This window comes from Pezoporus occidentalis, unplaced genomic scaffold (assembly GCF_034315485.1).
Source record: "Pezoporus occidentalis ecotype Australia unplaced genomic scaffold, CSIRO_AGI_Poc_V1 ctg200, whole genome shotgun sequence".
In the NCBI taxonomy this organism is placed as follows: domain Eukaryota; kingdom Metazoa; phylum Chordata; class Aves; order Psittaciformes; family Psittacidae; genus Pezoporus; species Pezoporus occidentalis.
This window is the reverse complement of record NW_026913857.1, coordinates 1328984-1345805: the sequence shown is the minus strand read 5'-3', so window position 1 is coordinate 1345805 and position 16822 is coordinate 1328984.

The window sequence follows — 16822 nt, the reverse complement described above, 5'->3', positions numbered from 1 at the left end:
AATTTGTCCTCCCACAGCTGCCATTAGCAGTCTTACCAGTGCTGCTCACTCAAATAATCTAACACCTTGATCTGAAGTGTGATCCAAAGGTAGCCAACTCTTTGAAGTTCAGTGTTAAAGCCCTACAAAACAATTAGCCTCAGAAACAGGAACTTCCATTTTCTAAATCCAAGCTCTTGCAAGATGGAGATGCCAAGTTCTTCAGGATAAAGATTAAACTTAGAATGAGGAAAATATGGAGGTGTGTGGAAAAACACATGCTCAAGGCTACACAGCAGGTCAGTCAGTTGAGTGAGGACACAATCCAGAGGTGACCCTGGCCACAGCCCCTCCATTTAGGGGTAGCTACCTGTCATTGCATTGGGAATTGTATGCGTGTGACGTAGTTTGTGTTGGTCTGTAGGTGGTTCCATAGGAAGATAGTATGAATACAGCATATTGAGTCAGTGTGAGCAGCTTCGGGTAAGAAAAGAGATCTGATTTTGATAAAATTATTCCGATATGGAGGGGTGGGAAAAGGTCAGGTTCTTGGTGCACACTGGACAAAAAACATACACAAGCTATTTTTACAGGATGGTTTAAAAAAATTAAATACTCTTTCCAATAATTGTGTTCTCTGGAGTTTGCTTTTGCTTGAAGTGACTTTTTGCAGCTCTATAGTCATGCCAGGCGTTGGCCCAGTGCCGTGAACACAGAGCAACTTCAGCTCCATTGATGGATTTGGTGTAGTTTGTGTGCCCGGTAGTTGGGAGTACCCATTTCTTCTCCATTTTCCTATTCTCAGCACTTGTCTTGAAGAAATACAGGTCACAATTAGAGAAGGATGTCTGTATCTATAGTAGCATATCCAGCTTGAAAAGAAAACAAATGCGTGATCATAACTGAAATGCTTTCCTTTCAATGATACCAGTGTGTTTCCAATATAAAGAAGAAATCCTTGTATGATGCAGTCATGCATGGCTTTACTGTAAAATTGACATGCTCTTAAATAATTAAGAGGGGGGATGCTTTAATTTGGAAAAAGGATGCTGAAGGAAGGAGGTTAAAGGAAGCTTTTAGTCAGCTCTAGTCTTAGATTTATTGATCTAGTGATCAATCCCTTTCTCTTTCCTGAATTTAAAGCTAATGGGAGACTGTGGTCAGAGATGAGTGGCTTTTAGTTAAGGTTTTTGACTCTTATAAATAATACAACAAATCTCCTAGTAAGTAATAAGATATAAGATACTCCCTCATTCTTTTTAAATAGAACAAATGTGGCAAACAAGACTCAGCTGTAATTTTTGAAGTCATTTATTAGACAAATTGCTCCTCTCTACTTCTTTTACAAGAGAGACATAAACCATTATATTATTTATTCATGAATCATAGCCATTAAGATGATAAATCAAATTATCAGCTTCCTGTCTGTCTTCAGTTTTAATCATTTTTTATAGTTCATGCAATATGAAGACAACTTCCTTCCTATGAAACAAGAGACCTTTAGAGACCTTTTTATTGTAAACGCACATTTCCTTCCCATTTTTAAGTATATCCTAGTGATTTTCTCTGTCAATTTTATCTGCAATAAAAATCCAATAAGGAACTTGTCCATTGATTCACTGTAGGAAAGGCAGCTATGAAGTAAGTGATTTTGGTTAACCTCTGAAATAATGGAGCACTGGAAAACACAGTTAAAGGATTTTTTTTTCTGCCACCCCTAACGTGCATGATACTATCATACATTTAATAGAGATAGTTAATAGAGATAAATCTTGACACAAGCTCACATACTCATGGTAGGGCCTTTCTCAAAAGGTTTAATGTGACTCTGCAGTAGTATCACTTTTAAAAACACATTTAAGCTTACTTTCTCTGCTACATTCACGCAGCCAGAATGTCTTTGCCTCTTCCCATAAGGTGGGAGAGCTATGGTTACTTTGTATGAGCTGAGATGGCTTCTCACATCCTTTCTTCGCTTGTTTTCTCTCTGCATGTCTGGTTCAGCATCTAAAGCAGTCATAGGATGAGCTGCACATGACATGGTGTGGGTGGAGAAGTCATCCATTCAGAAAGAAATGCACATTGATTTCCATTCCAAACACTGGCAGCTAACTGGTTTTAAACTTGATTGTCCTTGTTAAATACTACTCTCAGGAAGCACTGATGAGGTCAGAGTTACTGAAGATAGAAAAGGAGCCTCTGCATCATTATAAATACTTGTGCTACAGTGTAAAAATCAATACTTGTTTACTCAACTCTATGAATAATAGAGTTTTGAATGTAAATTTATAATTTATGCATCTGAAATCTATAGCATGGGGCTGACGTGAGGTGCAGTAACTTCCATCTTTACATCCATTTTAAGAATCCCCTGGGTGTCTGAGTGATGTGTTATCTGGCCAAAACACATCCTCAGCCCAGCCTCCCTGCAGGCAGGTCATTACAACACCATTCTTCAGGGATCCTGCTGAATGCCCCAAGGATGTCCTCACATGGACTTTGGTTGCTGGGGAGAATCCCTCAAACAGTGTGTGTTTAGGACTGGTCAGAGGGTGTTGCTCTGCAGTTGCCACAACAGAGCCACGGCATAATTAAAAGTTATAGCACTCATTAGCCCATGCCCATTAAGGATGTCTGGCCACTGTAGAGGGACAAAGCCAGGGACTCTCTTCCCCCCACCAGTGTGGAGACACTGTCTGGCTCGTGGGATATGAGGATGCCAGGGGAGGTGCCAGGCAGGCAGCACACCTTCACATTCCCACCACGGTGGAGACATCTTTTTGCAAAAAGTATGCCCTGTAAAACCCAAAACTGCTTCTCTCCCTCTCTTTTTCGCTGTGCTTGTGGCTCTTGTACATCAAAACAACGCAGCTGAAGAAACACTGTACTTGTGTTACGTACTGTAATCTAACAGCACAAAGCCATTGCTGGGAAGTGCCAGTGTAAGAAGGGTTTGAATCCAGCTTTGAGATAGGAGGCCCTGTTGGTGACCTGGGAGCTCTTCCATCTTATTTTCTTTATTATTCTTTGTAATTTTTTTTTTTTGGGGGGGGACGAATCTTAGTAATTTCTTAATACATTCAGCCATTAGCTCAGAGCATCTCTGAGTTTGTCTCAATTGAACAGGTTCATTGCCAGACCTATTTTTTTTTTTTCCAATATGCATCAACTGGAATAGGCTACAGTCCATTGCTTGAAATAACATGGGATTTTTTTGTCCAAGAGAAAGGCTGGGTTTGTCCTTTTTAGCACTACATGATTGTATTTCTAGGTCAGGTCTTTATTGTGTAGTCACATGAAGTTTCAATTTGGACAAAACACCCAGTAAGGGTCTTGATGCTTGATGCTGTTATGATTAGAAAGTTGTCTAATCAAATTTTGTTTCCAATTAAAAAAGATTGAATTAGCTCTCAGACTGAGCCCTTAGCTGTTATTTTTAGTCTACAACTAATGAACCCCTGAAAATAGAGTGTATAATGAAAATACAGTGATTGCTTCTGCTGGGATGGTTGGGAAAATACATTAACAGATCAGAAAGGGTAATAAATCTTTCGTCACAACCTTCCTCATTAAACTAGATAATTTGAAATTGCCTCCAGTGTATTAAGCAGTTCATTATTTTGTAGGGGAGCAACACACAAGACAAAAGAGTAGTGTTCCTTCAGTGTTCTTTTAATTGATAGCCAAAGCCTGGAAAAAGAAAGACAAAAAAAGAAAGATCAAGCAAATTTAGTAATGAAAAATCCATCTGAGCACTGGCTGTGTTGCTGCACAACTTGTTCAAAGCCGTCCCAAACTTCACATCCTCTGACTTAGGGGGAGGAGAAAGGCCCAGAAAGAAAACCGTAATCTTGGCTGCGTCATAAGCAGCGTGGCCAGCAGGTCAAGGCAGGGGATTCTCCACCTCTACTTTGCTCTTGTGAAAGCCCACCTGGAGTCCTGTGTTCAGCTCTGGGATTCAAAAATAAGGACATGGACCTTTTGGAATGAGTACAGAGAAGGCCATGAAGATGCTTCGAGGGCTGAAAGCACCTCTGCTGTGGAGACAGGCTGAGAGAGTTGGGCTTGTTCAGCCTGGAGAAGGCTCCAGGGAGACCTTAGAGCATTTTCCAGTGCCTAAAGGGGCCAACAAAAAAGCCAGAGAGGGGCTTCTTAGAAGGGCCTGTAGGGACAGGACAAGGGGGAATGGCTTTAAACTGACAGAGGGGAGATTTAGATTAGATATTAGGAAGAAGTTCTTCCCTGTGAGGGTGCTGAGGCGCTGGCACAGGTTGCCCAGAGAAGCTGTGGCTGCCCCATCCCCGGCAGTGTTCAAGACCAGGTTGGTCAGGGCTTGGAGCAACCTGGTCTAGTGGAAGGTGTCCCTGCCCATGGCAGGGGGCTGGAACTGGATGGTCTTTAAGGTCCCTTCCTATCCAAACCATTCTATAACTCTATGAACTGTGGGAGAGTGTACAGTGGAACAGAATAGCTCTACTGTATTTGACATAGTGGTTTTCTCCACCTGCACAGTTGCAAAATTAGGTAATTTCAGGTTTTTAGATATTTTTCTGATGGTTTTAGCACATTAGAAATGAACAGGCCCCAGAATTTATCAGCACCTTAGTGTTATTCAGAGGCATCTAATACTTCGAAGAGGCAAAGGGTGCCATCAGCCTAAGGGAAGAGTCTGCAGGAGCACAAAGGATAACCTGAGTGGAAAAGGACAGCTAGGAAGGGGAGTCCGGGGTGACAGCTGGACTGAGAAAGGAAGCCAGTGCCAAGGTGCAACAGGGACTTTTCCCTGTGTGGCTGGCTGTGACCTCTTGTCAGTAGGAATAGGAAATCTCCACCCTGGTGTTTTTGCCTAGGAATATCTCTGTGTGATCTTCAGCCTCCTCAGAAATTCCTCACTTTTCAGGACATCTTTGGCCTGGTGAGCTGGGAGCTGAAAGCATGCTGAAGGCTTTTCTTGTCTGTGTCTTTACAGCAAAACATTGGCATTAGAGTAGAAGATGCCTGAGATGCTGCCAAGGTAAGACACGGTTGGCGAGAGGGACATCCTGTCATTTTTATCCTCCTGTCAGTTTTATACTCTCTCAGCCAAATTATACCTTGGTGTGGTGCTTCTGGCTCTGGTATCCTTGTATACAAGAAATCTTGGTCCTTTGCCTAAAGAGAGGGAAAGGGCAAATGTGAAGGGAAAAGAGGAGATTTTATCAGTGAAGATACATTCAAAGGTGGCAGTAAGTGGGAGGGCGTGAGTTTGGTCCATCAGCCACAACGCACTTGCCCTTCGTTGATTCACTAAGAACACAAGCATTTAAAGATAAGCAAAAAAAAACCCCAACCAAACTGTTCCCTGTTTGAGCAAATGCCTCTTCCTGAGTCCTCTCCTCCAAATGAGTTAAAATAAAGATCACCTCTCACCCCCTTCCCAGCCAGCCCTTCTCAGGCATGAGTGATGCTTGGTTTCTGCTGGATATTCCCTCCTGACAGGATCTTCTGCTACCACAGGTACAATCCATTGGTACAAATTACCTGAGTGGGCAGCAGATTCTTGGCTAGACGAAAGACTAGCCAAGGAATAAAAGGATCTTTTCTTTCACATGAGCCAGAGTGATGTGTGAACATTTTGGTATTGTGCTTCATTTAATAGCAAAAGCACAAGGAAATAATCCCTTCCTTTATCTGATGCACTATTTATTGTGATTCCAGGCAGACAGGATTATTGAGGGGGAAAGGAAGAGGAAGGATGGAGAAGAACTAAAGGGAAGGAAAGGGGGGGGGCAGGAAAAGCAGGTAACCAGAGTCACCTCTTTTCAAGGGCTTCCCAGGCCAGACATTGTGCCTCTGCTCTTTCATTTCCTGTTCTTCCCCCACATTGTAGCATCATAGAATCACAGAATGGTTTGGGTTAGAAGGAACCGTAAAGCTCACCGAGTTCCAGCCCCCTGCCACAGGCAGGGACACCTTCCAACCACAAACGTAGCTTACCCACCTTAACCTGAAATGCACAGCAGCAGGAAGCAAAGCAAAAAGATGTAACCCTCTCTCTGTATCATGTTTTCTGGTGCAGAATCACAAGCATGGGAAATTCTTTCTTTCACTGCCTCTGCCAGCTTCATCTTTATCGTATTTGTACTTTAACACGAGACTTTTACACTGACTTAACTAGTCTTACATGAAAGTATAAGATGTGAACGGCCATGGCAGGCTGGACCAAAAGCCCATCCCCAACAGTGTCCACACATGAAAGCTGGAGGAAGATTAGCTCAGAGAGCAGCCAGCCCAGTTCAGCTATATGTGCTCTACTTGTCTCAAAATCAAAATAAGCCTTACTCCATTAACTTATTTTGAATAAGGCTGCATGCTGGTATTTTTTTCAGTCTAAATATGAGAGTGTGTCTTAATTTCTAACAGCAGGGAGATTCATTGCAAACAACTGGCTGCAAATCAGTGAATGAATGAGAGTAGATCTCCACAGAAGTATGCTTAGTTCATTTGCCAATTACAGTTCTTTTTTAATTATGAAAATGCATTTTATCAGGCACATAATACATGTACTTTGTCTGAAAGAAAGGTAAGTCCTATCAATATTAGATTTAACTGCAGTGCTGGCTATCAAATCTTTGCTGAGAGAGAAAGGAAGGAGTGCATTCATGTTTTACTGCATTTCAGCATAATCGTTTTGGAATCTGATCCTGCAATCCTTGCTGCTACCTACTTGCTCCTTAGGAACAATTTGTGTGATTAGGAGCTATTCAGAAGTTTAAAGAGCGTTGCACTTGTTTTTTTTACCTCCTGTTACTTCATTAGGCCTGTGGTTCAAACAGTGGAGCTGGGGGAAGGCCTCCTGTTTGGGGAGTCGGCTCCTTCTGCTATTTTGGCAGCATATCTTGTTTTCCCAGAATGTGTTTAGCTAAAGTAGCGCTGGGGAAGCAGTGTGACACGGTCCAGGACGAGACTGGTTTTCTCAGGTCACCAACCAGCCTGGACCCTGTGATGCTGGGCTGAAATATTACCTAGGAAGTGTTATTCATGTTCGGTATTTGTATGGCAACAGCAGCTCGATCCTGCCAACCTCAAAACTAAAACAAGGAGATACTCCACATCCCGAAGGATTTCAAGACTGAGCATAAAATGGGAAACAATATATGAATATAGGCGAGGTGGTGGAGGGGAGCGGGCTCTGCAGCAGTCGCATTAACCAAGTCCGAGGCAACAGTCATGGGATTGGGAAACCAGAGGACGGGGAATTTCCCAGAGGAGGAGAACGAGCTCCTGCCGAGCCAAGCAAAAGCAAGCGGGGAACTGGGAAAGCAGGCAGCAGCAGGGAGCAGAGTTTGCTGGAAGCAGTTTTTAAGTGCCCATTCTGCTAAACTGCCTCCAGCACAGCCCCAGGGAGCACGAAATAACTAGGCAATCGTTCCCAGATCCCTGTGATAGTGAGTGGAGCCCAGCATGTTTTGCAATGTATTTTATCGCAACAGTCAGTTCCTTTTCTTTCTAAACGGCTGTAGAGGAGGAGTGTTTCTGCTAATGAATGAGGATGCATTCACTCGGGGGGGGGGGGGGGGGGGGCGGAGCTTACAATGGGGGTTTGAAATCCATTTCTTCAGACAGTATGACAAACATTGACGGGGTAGTGCTTGGCCCCAGGCAGGGAGAACTGAGATAACGTATAATGCTCACTCATACAGCCTGGTTCTGCTGGGAAGGCTCGGGATGAAGCCTGGATGTAGGACTTCCATGAAAAAAAATCCAGTGGATTAACACTTTTTCTGCCCTCCTTCAATGGGACCCCCCCTCCCTGGGTAAACCTGCACAAAGACCAACCTGTCACCCGTACTCAGCCGGGATGAGACTTTCTCATCTCAGACCTCATACAAAAAGTCCCGAAATCAATGAGGAAGCTTTGAAGCGAACTTTGGATCAGGCTCATTCCAAACCTTCCGTTATCTCACGGCCAATTGATCACTGAAATGTCAGTCATTCTACCCAGGGAGACTTTCTAGTATTTAAACAGCTACTACCCTGCATTAATTTCTTCCTGTTTTCACAAGAGAGAAGGGGAACTGAGAACATTATGGTAAATGCCTCAAGAGTCCAAAGAACAGATTTTGATGGAATTTTCTGAATTCATTATCATTGCCAGGGATGTGGCTGGAAACAGGCCCAAAGTTAGAAAGTTCAAATGTTTGTTTTCTTCTTTTTTAATTCCTCTTGCTCGAAATTATCTTGACTTCAGTTAATTGCAGCTACATTTGCACTTTAAAGGAGCTCTGTCAGACACGGTAAAAATATTTAAGTCTCATTTATTTATAGGAATCCTTCAGACTTGGGTGACTATTAGCTTGACAAATCCATTTGACCTAAAATATAACTAAGAAGTGTATTTGTGGTATGTTCATTAGTTGAGAACAAGTCTTTCCAGGGCTAATCTGTTTTCCAGCTGTACTCTTCCAGCAGGCTGATAGAAAAGTAAGACCCAAAGAAGGAAGTGGATTCTTAACAGTGATCATGAAAACTGCTTTATTCTCGGGGCAATTTTGCATGGCATTAGCAACTAAAAGGCACCACTTCATCACAGCACTTAAGCTATTTGCTGAATCAGGGCCTGAAGAGCTGAAGAGAAGGAGGAGGAATGACATGGGTGTTATACCCACAGTTTTTCTCAAAGCATTAAGTAACTATTAGCTGCTCAGACAAGATTTTGATGTGTTAAAGCTGGAGTGGATGAAATTTGTGCTTTTCTGATGGGTAGCCCAAAACTGACAAGGCATTGCAGCCATCAAATCTCTGCCTAGAGCAGGAATGGTAAAGATAAAATACAAAACCTTAGCCCTGGAATGGCGTAAATTCCCTCAACTGCACCAAGAGATTCCTAAAACTACTGAAATTAACAGGTGAGCATCGACTTGGTCTTCATCTGGAGGATTTTGGGTCAAATGGCCAGTTTCTATGCAGCTGCTAGAACATCCCAGATGTGTGAGTACAACAGCAGTCCCCTGGAGCCAGGCTCTGCATAAAGCCTCATGCAAGCACTGAAGGCAGCTCAGCCCTCACTGCCATGCACCCCTGGATCAGCTCCGGATGTAACGCTTTCCACACAATGTTTTATACTGAATGATCATGTCAATAATTCATCACACACCTTTCAGTAGCACCTTTGTCATATCAGTGATTTACAGATCTTTCACAAGCTCAAATGATCCTTATGTGCATCATTCCCTGAATTACTACAAGCCATTTGACTGTAAATGTGTTCTTTGGCACCAATCAGTGGATCATTGACCTCAGCAGGATGGCTACATCATCCATATACATCTGAAGTAGACACATGAGCAACTTGGCATTGAAGAGTTAATTTCATATATAGACTCACAGAATGATGGAATGGCTTGAGTTGGAAAGGACCTTAAAGACCATCCAGTTTCAACCTTCCTGACACAGGCAGGCACACCTTCTACTACACCAGGTTGCTCCAAGCCCCGTCCAACCTGGCCTTGAACACTGCCAGGGATGGGGCAGCCACAGCTTCTCTGGGCAACCTGTGCCAGTGCCTCACTCCACTTTTCCTCTCAGTAAAGAACTTATTCTTTAATATCTAATCTCCCCTCTGTCAGGTTAAAGCCATCCCTCCTTGTCTTGTCACTCCATACCCTTGTGAGAAGCCCCTCCAGCTTTTTTGTTGGCCCCTTTAGGCACTGGAAGCTGCTCTAAGGTCTCTCCAGAGCCTTCTCTTCTTCAGGCTGAACAAGCCCAGCTCTCCCAGCCTCTCTCCATCACAGAGGTGCTCCAGCCCTTGGAGCATCTTTGTGTGTTCCTCTGGACTTTTTCCAAATGGTCCATGTCTTCCTTATGTTGAAGGCTCCAGAGCTGGATGCAGTACTCCAGGTAGGGTCTCATGAGAGAGAAGTAAAGGAGGGGAATCCCCTCCCTCAGTCTGTTGGTCATGCTGCTTCTGATGTAGCCTAGCATACAGGTGGCTTTCAGGACTGCAAGCACACACTGCTTCTGATGTAGCCCAACATACAGGTGGCTTTCAGGGCTGCAAGCACACACTGCCAACTTATGCTGAGTTTCTCACTGACCAACATCCCTAAGTCCTTCTCCTAGAAATGCAACTAGGCTGTGCAACACTGGAGATCTCAAAGAGCCTTAGAGGTTTTCCAGAGAGAAGTGCCCAAGCACAGAAGCATCTCTGAGTGAAAGAACATATCCCAGCTGCTTTGCACAGAAACAAAAGTACAAAATACAGCCAGAAACGGTGTCATAGGGAAGTGATGAAAAATTGAGTGTTTGAGATATAGTAATTCCAGGCACATTCTCCCTGCTGGGAGCTGCTCATTGCAGCAGGCACTCCACAGTACAAATGATACCCTCACACAGAACTGGCCTTTCCTTTGGTGTGTCTCCATCAGTTGATGATGCAGATATAGCCCCAGACTGACAATTGCAAGGGGCTCAGAGGCTTTGTGACGGGAGGATTCCACATGTCTTCTCTTTCTCCTTTTCCTATGGAGCTATTGTTGCTCACAGTCACACTTGAGAGACTTGAGGCCAGCTGGACCTTTGGTCTCTTCCACTATGACTATTAAGTTTCTCCACCAGGGATGTCTATGTGCCTGCATGTTCACATCCATTAGAAAACATGGGCCACAGGGAAAATCAGCTCTGCCCTCATTGCCAGGCCAAAGCCTCCATGAGCCAGTTTGCCTCCCCTCTCTCTCCCTCTCCAAAATAGAAAAAAGAGCTCCATTTACAATAGCAAAATGAGAGTGGAAAAAAATGGGGGGGAGGGGGGAGCTTTTATTTGCTTTTTAGACTTTTAAAAAATGAAATTTTCCAGCTTGTCTGCACAGCAGCAAGCCCTTGAAAACATGATCTGTCAGAGAACGAAGGGCCATAATTTCACATTATCATCTGTCTGTCGGAGCCGTGGCTGGGAGCCAACAGCAAATGTCACAAAACTCATTGAGAGACTGTGAGGATTGCAACACTGCAGCAGGAGCCATGGCTTGAGATTGGGCATATGAAGAAAGAGGATGGGGAGGACAGAAAGACTGATGAAAGGTTTGGATCCTCAGGGTACTACAGTTCTCTCTTTGGGGTTGGGGATAACGTGGGTGTCTCTCTTTACTGGTGTCACACAGGGGAATTTTCTACTTCCCATTCACTAAAGAACAAGAAAAAAGTGAAAAGAGCTCTGTCTTAATGCTGCCAGACATAATCACTAGCTACAAGATCTGAAAAGAAACTGACGCAGAAGCTTGACACAAGATCAAGCCCCTACATATCCTCCACTGTGGGAAGAAAATGTACCCAAAAATCACAGAAAACTCTTGTGTTAGTACCTAAGTGCCTGGTGAGGCGTCTTTAATGACAGTTCACCTGCTTGTAATTTCACAACAAGCAGACAGCCATGCTTCCTTTCCAGTTCATTCCAGTTTATCTCATCTCCTCAATAGGGTGCATTTGCCATCCCAATGCACTTTGAACCAGTTTTATGATTTTATCTTCATGGCAACAAGCCCCTGCTTTGAGAAAGAGCATTTATTAACTAGAGACAGCGTCACTTCCAGAGTGATTTATTTTATGGGGGTTTTGAAATAAATGATCAGTCAGTGATTGGCCATAGGGGAAAAGCATATAAAAGCTTACCACATGCATTGAACATACCATCTGGTATCCTTTAAAATCTAGCTTCAGGGTGGCTCAGCTAATTCTTCAGAGCGCATCATGTTCACAGCACACAGTGAAGCATGAATATAAAAGCTGAGTGACATCTCCCAGGAAGAATCAACGCTGTAACTTAAGCCTAATATCTTACATCTCACTGTCAGACACCGGCGTTTCCTTAATGAAAACTGACGTTACAGTCCGCAATTTGAAACTCATTAAAAAAAATAAAACCTAATCCTTTTACTTCAGGGCTAGATGGAAAAGGGATGCCTCCACTGCACCTCCGTTCCTCCTTCTGATGAGCTGATGTAAAAGCAGAAGGGACAAAAAAGATACTGTTATTGTTCCTCTGGATTTATTGCTCTGTGGCATTCACAGCCCTCTGGGTGTGATAGTTTCCTGACTTTGATGCTTGCCACATTTCATGATCTGTGTTCCTGACCCTGAAATGTACTAAATTGGACAATTTAACTATTGTTTCTTGGTCCCTTACCCCAAAGTAAAGACTAAGGCAGGCAAGTGGGATCAAGCGCACCCTCAGCAAGTTTGCCAATGACATCAAATGTGCAGTATGGGCGACACACTGGAGGGAAGGGATGGGATCCAGAGTGACCTGGGCAGGCTGGAGAGGTGGGATAGTGCCAACCTCATGAAGTTCAACAAGGCCAAGTGCAAGGTCCTGAACATGGGTTGGGGCAATTCCCAGCCCATTCCCACACAAATACAGGCTGAGCAGAGGCTGGATTAAAGACAGCCCTGAAGAGAAGGACTTGGGGGTGTTGGTTGATGAGAAGTTCAACATAAGCCAGCAATATGCACTTGCAGGCCAGAAACCAACCATATCCTGGGCTGCATTGAAAGAAGCGTGACCAACAGGTTGAGGGAGGGGATTTTCCCCTCTGCTCCTCTCTTGTGAAACCTGACCTCACTGCACCCAGCTCTGGGGCACGAGAAGGCTCCAGGGAGACCTTAGAGCAGCTTCCAGTACCTAAAGGGGCTGACAACAAAGCTAGAGAGGGTCTTCTTACAAGGGCCTGTAGGGACAGTTCAAGGGGGAATGGCTTTAAACTGACAGAGGGGAGATTTAGATAAGATATTAGGAAGAAGTTCTTCCCTGTGAGGGTGGTGAGGCACTAGCACAGGTTGCCCAGAAAAGCTGTGGCTGTCCCATCCCTGGCAGTGTTCAAGGCCAGGTTGGATGGGGCTTGGAGCAACCTGCTCTAGTGGAAGGTGTCCCTGCCCATGGCAGGGGGTTGGAACTGAATGACCTTTAAGGTGCCTTCCGACCCAAATCATTATTTCATTCTATGAATTATGCTCACTTTTGATACTGAAAGAGAGGTTGACAAACTATGATTGGCTGGTGAGAGCATATGATATAGGAAAAGAGGCAGTGGAAATTGTATTTTTGAGCTAGGCGAGAATGTAGGAGGCACCTCACTGCAGCCTCCAGCCACGCAAAGGGGCGTTACAAAGCAGGCAGATACTTTGCACAGGCTTGTGGCAAAAGGACAATCAGGAACAGTTACGAGTTGCAGCAAGAGAAAGTCTGACAAAGAGGCAAGGAATAGTGGTAGTATTCACAGTGCCTGTATTTAGGGATGGGGCTAAAGCTCCAGAGAGGTTGTGCAATCTCTGACTTTGGCGACTTTGGAAACTCAAGCAGACAAGGTTCAAAGCCAGCCCTGTTTTGAGGAGGTTACACCAGAGTTTCTTTCCAACCCAAATATTTATATGATGCTGAAGAAAAAAGAAAGCAACCTACACCTGTAACTTACAGGCAACAGCACAGGCAACACACACCAACACGGACCTGTAATAAAGGACTGCCCTCACATTATTATACCAAACAGCCTTTCTGAATAATTTAAATAATACCATAGCAGGTCCTACAATGGAGGCACGGAAAATAATGCCTCTTACTAGCTGGGAGCCAAATTTCCTTCACTCAGCTTCCTTTCTCTTCCTTAAGAGCTGCACACAAGCTCTAAATTTGCAATTTCATCCCAACATTTTTTCCATTACATAATTCTGAGTGCAAAGTAATGTCTTGCAATAGGATGTGGCCAGGGCTCAGTGTTAGACCCAAGTCCTGCTCCTGGCACTAAGATGGACCAATTGCACACAAACTATGTAAAGTTGCACCTGCAGCTCTTTTTACAGCCTTCAGCATATATATACACACAGATGGAGAGCTGCATTTGCCTGAAGGAGGGGAAAGCTCTGTATAAAAATAAATATTTGTACAAAAATTCACCATTCTTTCTGCTTTTTCAGAAAGGAGGGGGTGCATTTATTACACATTGGGTGATCCTAACATGGAGGTTGGTGAGGTTGGCTGGTATGGATATTGATTGAAAGTGCTATTGCAGTCCCAATTTGATACTTGAGTATAATTGAGATACTTCAAGTGAGATATCATAGAATCATAGAATAGTTAGGGTTGGAAAGGACATTAAGATTATCTAGTTCCAACCCCCCTGCTATGGGCAGGGACACCTCACACTAAACCATGTCACCCAAGGCTCTGTGCAGCTTGGACTTGAACACCACCAGGGAGCATTCACAACCTCCTGGGGCAACCCATTCCAGTGCTTCACCACCCTTACAGTAAAGAATTTCTTCCTTATATCCAATCTAAACTTTCCTTGTTTAAGTTTTAACTCATTACCCCTTGTCCTGTCACTACAGTCCCTCCCCAGCATCCCTATATAGCCCCCCTTCAGATACTGGAAGGCTTCTTCATACAGGAGGTGCTCCAGTCCCCTGATCATCCTCTTGGCCCTTCTCTGGACTTGTTCCAACAGTTCCATGTCCTTTTTATGCTGAGGACACCAGAACTGCACACAATACTCCAAGTGAGGTCTCACAAGAGCAGAGGAGAGGGGCAGGATCACCTCCTTCGACCTGCTGGTCACACTCCTTTTGATGCAGCCCAGGATACGGTTGGCGTTCTGGGCTGCAAGCACACACTGAAGCCGGCTCATGTTCATTTTCTCATCGACCAACACCCCCAAGTCCTTCTCCGCAGGGCTGCTCTGAATCTCTTCTCTGCCCAACCTGTAGCTGTGCCTGGGATTGCTCTGACCCCACTCAGGTGTAGGACCTTGCACTTGTCATGGTTAAACTTCATGAGGTTGGCATCAGCCCACGTCACAAGCGTGTCGAGGTCCCTCTGGATGGCATTCCTTCCCTCCAGGGTATCAACCGAACCACACAGCTTGGTGTCATTGGATGAGGGTGCACTCAATCCCACTGTCCATGTCACTGACAAAGACACTGAACAAGACCGGTCCCAACACCGATCCCTGAGGGACACCACTCGTTACTGGTCTCCAGCCGGACATTGAGCCATTGACCACAACTCTTTGTGTGTGGCCATCCAGCCAGTTCTTTATCCGCTAAGTGGTCCATCCACCAAATTGATGTCTCTCCAATTTAGAGACAAGGATGTCCTGTGGGACTGTGTTGAATGATTTGCACAAGTCCAGGTAGATGATATAGATCATCACTGTTGTTGGCCATTGGTTTGCTCATTAATTAAGGTTTTAACTACCAGATTGTTCAGGAAGAAAAGCCATGCTCTGGGGACTCCTGCTATCACTGCCACAGTCCAGGCAACAGTGGACTGCATGGGCCCCATGGTGGGGCCCATGTGAGTGTGGAAAAGCGAAGGTGAGCTGAACCACTGTGCCTGGCACACAGCAGCAGGAAGATGCCATGCCAGAAGTGCTGTTTCTACGTGAAGTCACTCCAAGTGATTGATGAACTCAAAAAGGCAATTGCAAAAAAATCACAGAATCACAGAATGGCTTGGGTTGGAAGGGACCTTAAAGCTCACCCAGTTCCAGCCTTCCTGCCATGGGCAGGGACACCTTCCATTAGACCAGGTTGTTCCAAGCCTTGTCCTACCTGGCCTTGAACACTGTCAGGGATGGGGCAGCCACAGCTTCTCTGGGCACCCTGTGCCAGCACCTCAGCACCCTCACAGGGAAGAACTTCTTCCTAATGTCTAATCTAAATCTCCCCTCCATCAGTTTAAAGCTATTCCCCCTTGTCCCATTCCTACAGGCCCTTGCAAAAAGCCCCTCTCTAGCTTTGTTGTCAGCCCCTTCAGGCACTGGAAGCTGCTCTAAGTTCTCCCTGAAGCCTTCTCTTCTCCAGGCTGAACCAGCCCAGCTTTCTCCACAGTCTCCATAGCAGAGGTGCTCCAGCCCTCTGAGCATCTTCATGGCCTCCTCTGGACAAACGTGAGGAGGTCCACTATGAACTGTGCAGCCAGACTAAATTTTCCAAGTCATTTAATTGAATTTGGAGGGGAACAGATTAACAAATTTACTGTGCCACCCTGGGACTGGGTCTGTAGCAAACGTCTGTTTAGTTTTGGTAGTAATGATTTATGCAAATAAGTAAAAGTACTGCAGTTTTGCAACTGTTGCAGCTACCCCAATGCCTAGGCCCTGCTCCTGCTGCTGGTTTTCCCCAGTTGCTTCAGAAATGTCCCAATAATGACTGTGAAAAATAGAAATAGATGGGCGCTGGTGAGGGGAAGGGTGGCAGCTCATGGGACACGAATGGCATGTTCTCGGCATTGCCCATGCCTGTGTTTCTGCTGAGTTTAACAGAATTATCTGTGCATGCAAATGCTTGCAGGATTAGTGCCATATCTTGGAGGGGCAGGGCAGGGAAGCGATGTGATGTATTCAGTCCTCTTTACTGCAAGGGTCTGAGGACATGAAGATACAGGTTCAGAGGTTGTGCTCCCTTATGAGAAAACCTCCAAGTTTTCAGACATGCCTGTCCATCCTTTAGGTCGGAAGTGTGAGGCTGCTCCAAGCCCTGTTCAGCCTGGCCTTGAGCACTGCCAGAGATGGGGCAGCCACAGCTTCTCTGGGCACCCTGTGCCAGAGCCTCATAGTGAGTAACCTCTCCCTAATATCTAACCTGTATCTCCCCTCTGTCAGTTAAAAGCCATTCCCTGTTGTCCCTTCCCTACAGCCCCTTGTCAAAAGCCCCTCTCCACCTTTCCTGTCGGCCCCCTTAGGCACTGGAGCTGCTCTAAGGTCTCCCTGGAGCCTTCCCCTCCCCCGGCTGAACCAGCCCATCTCCCGCGCCGTGCGGTGTTGCTCCGCGCTGCCTGGCAGCCGCGATCCAGCCCGGGCCCATGCCGCTGTGG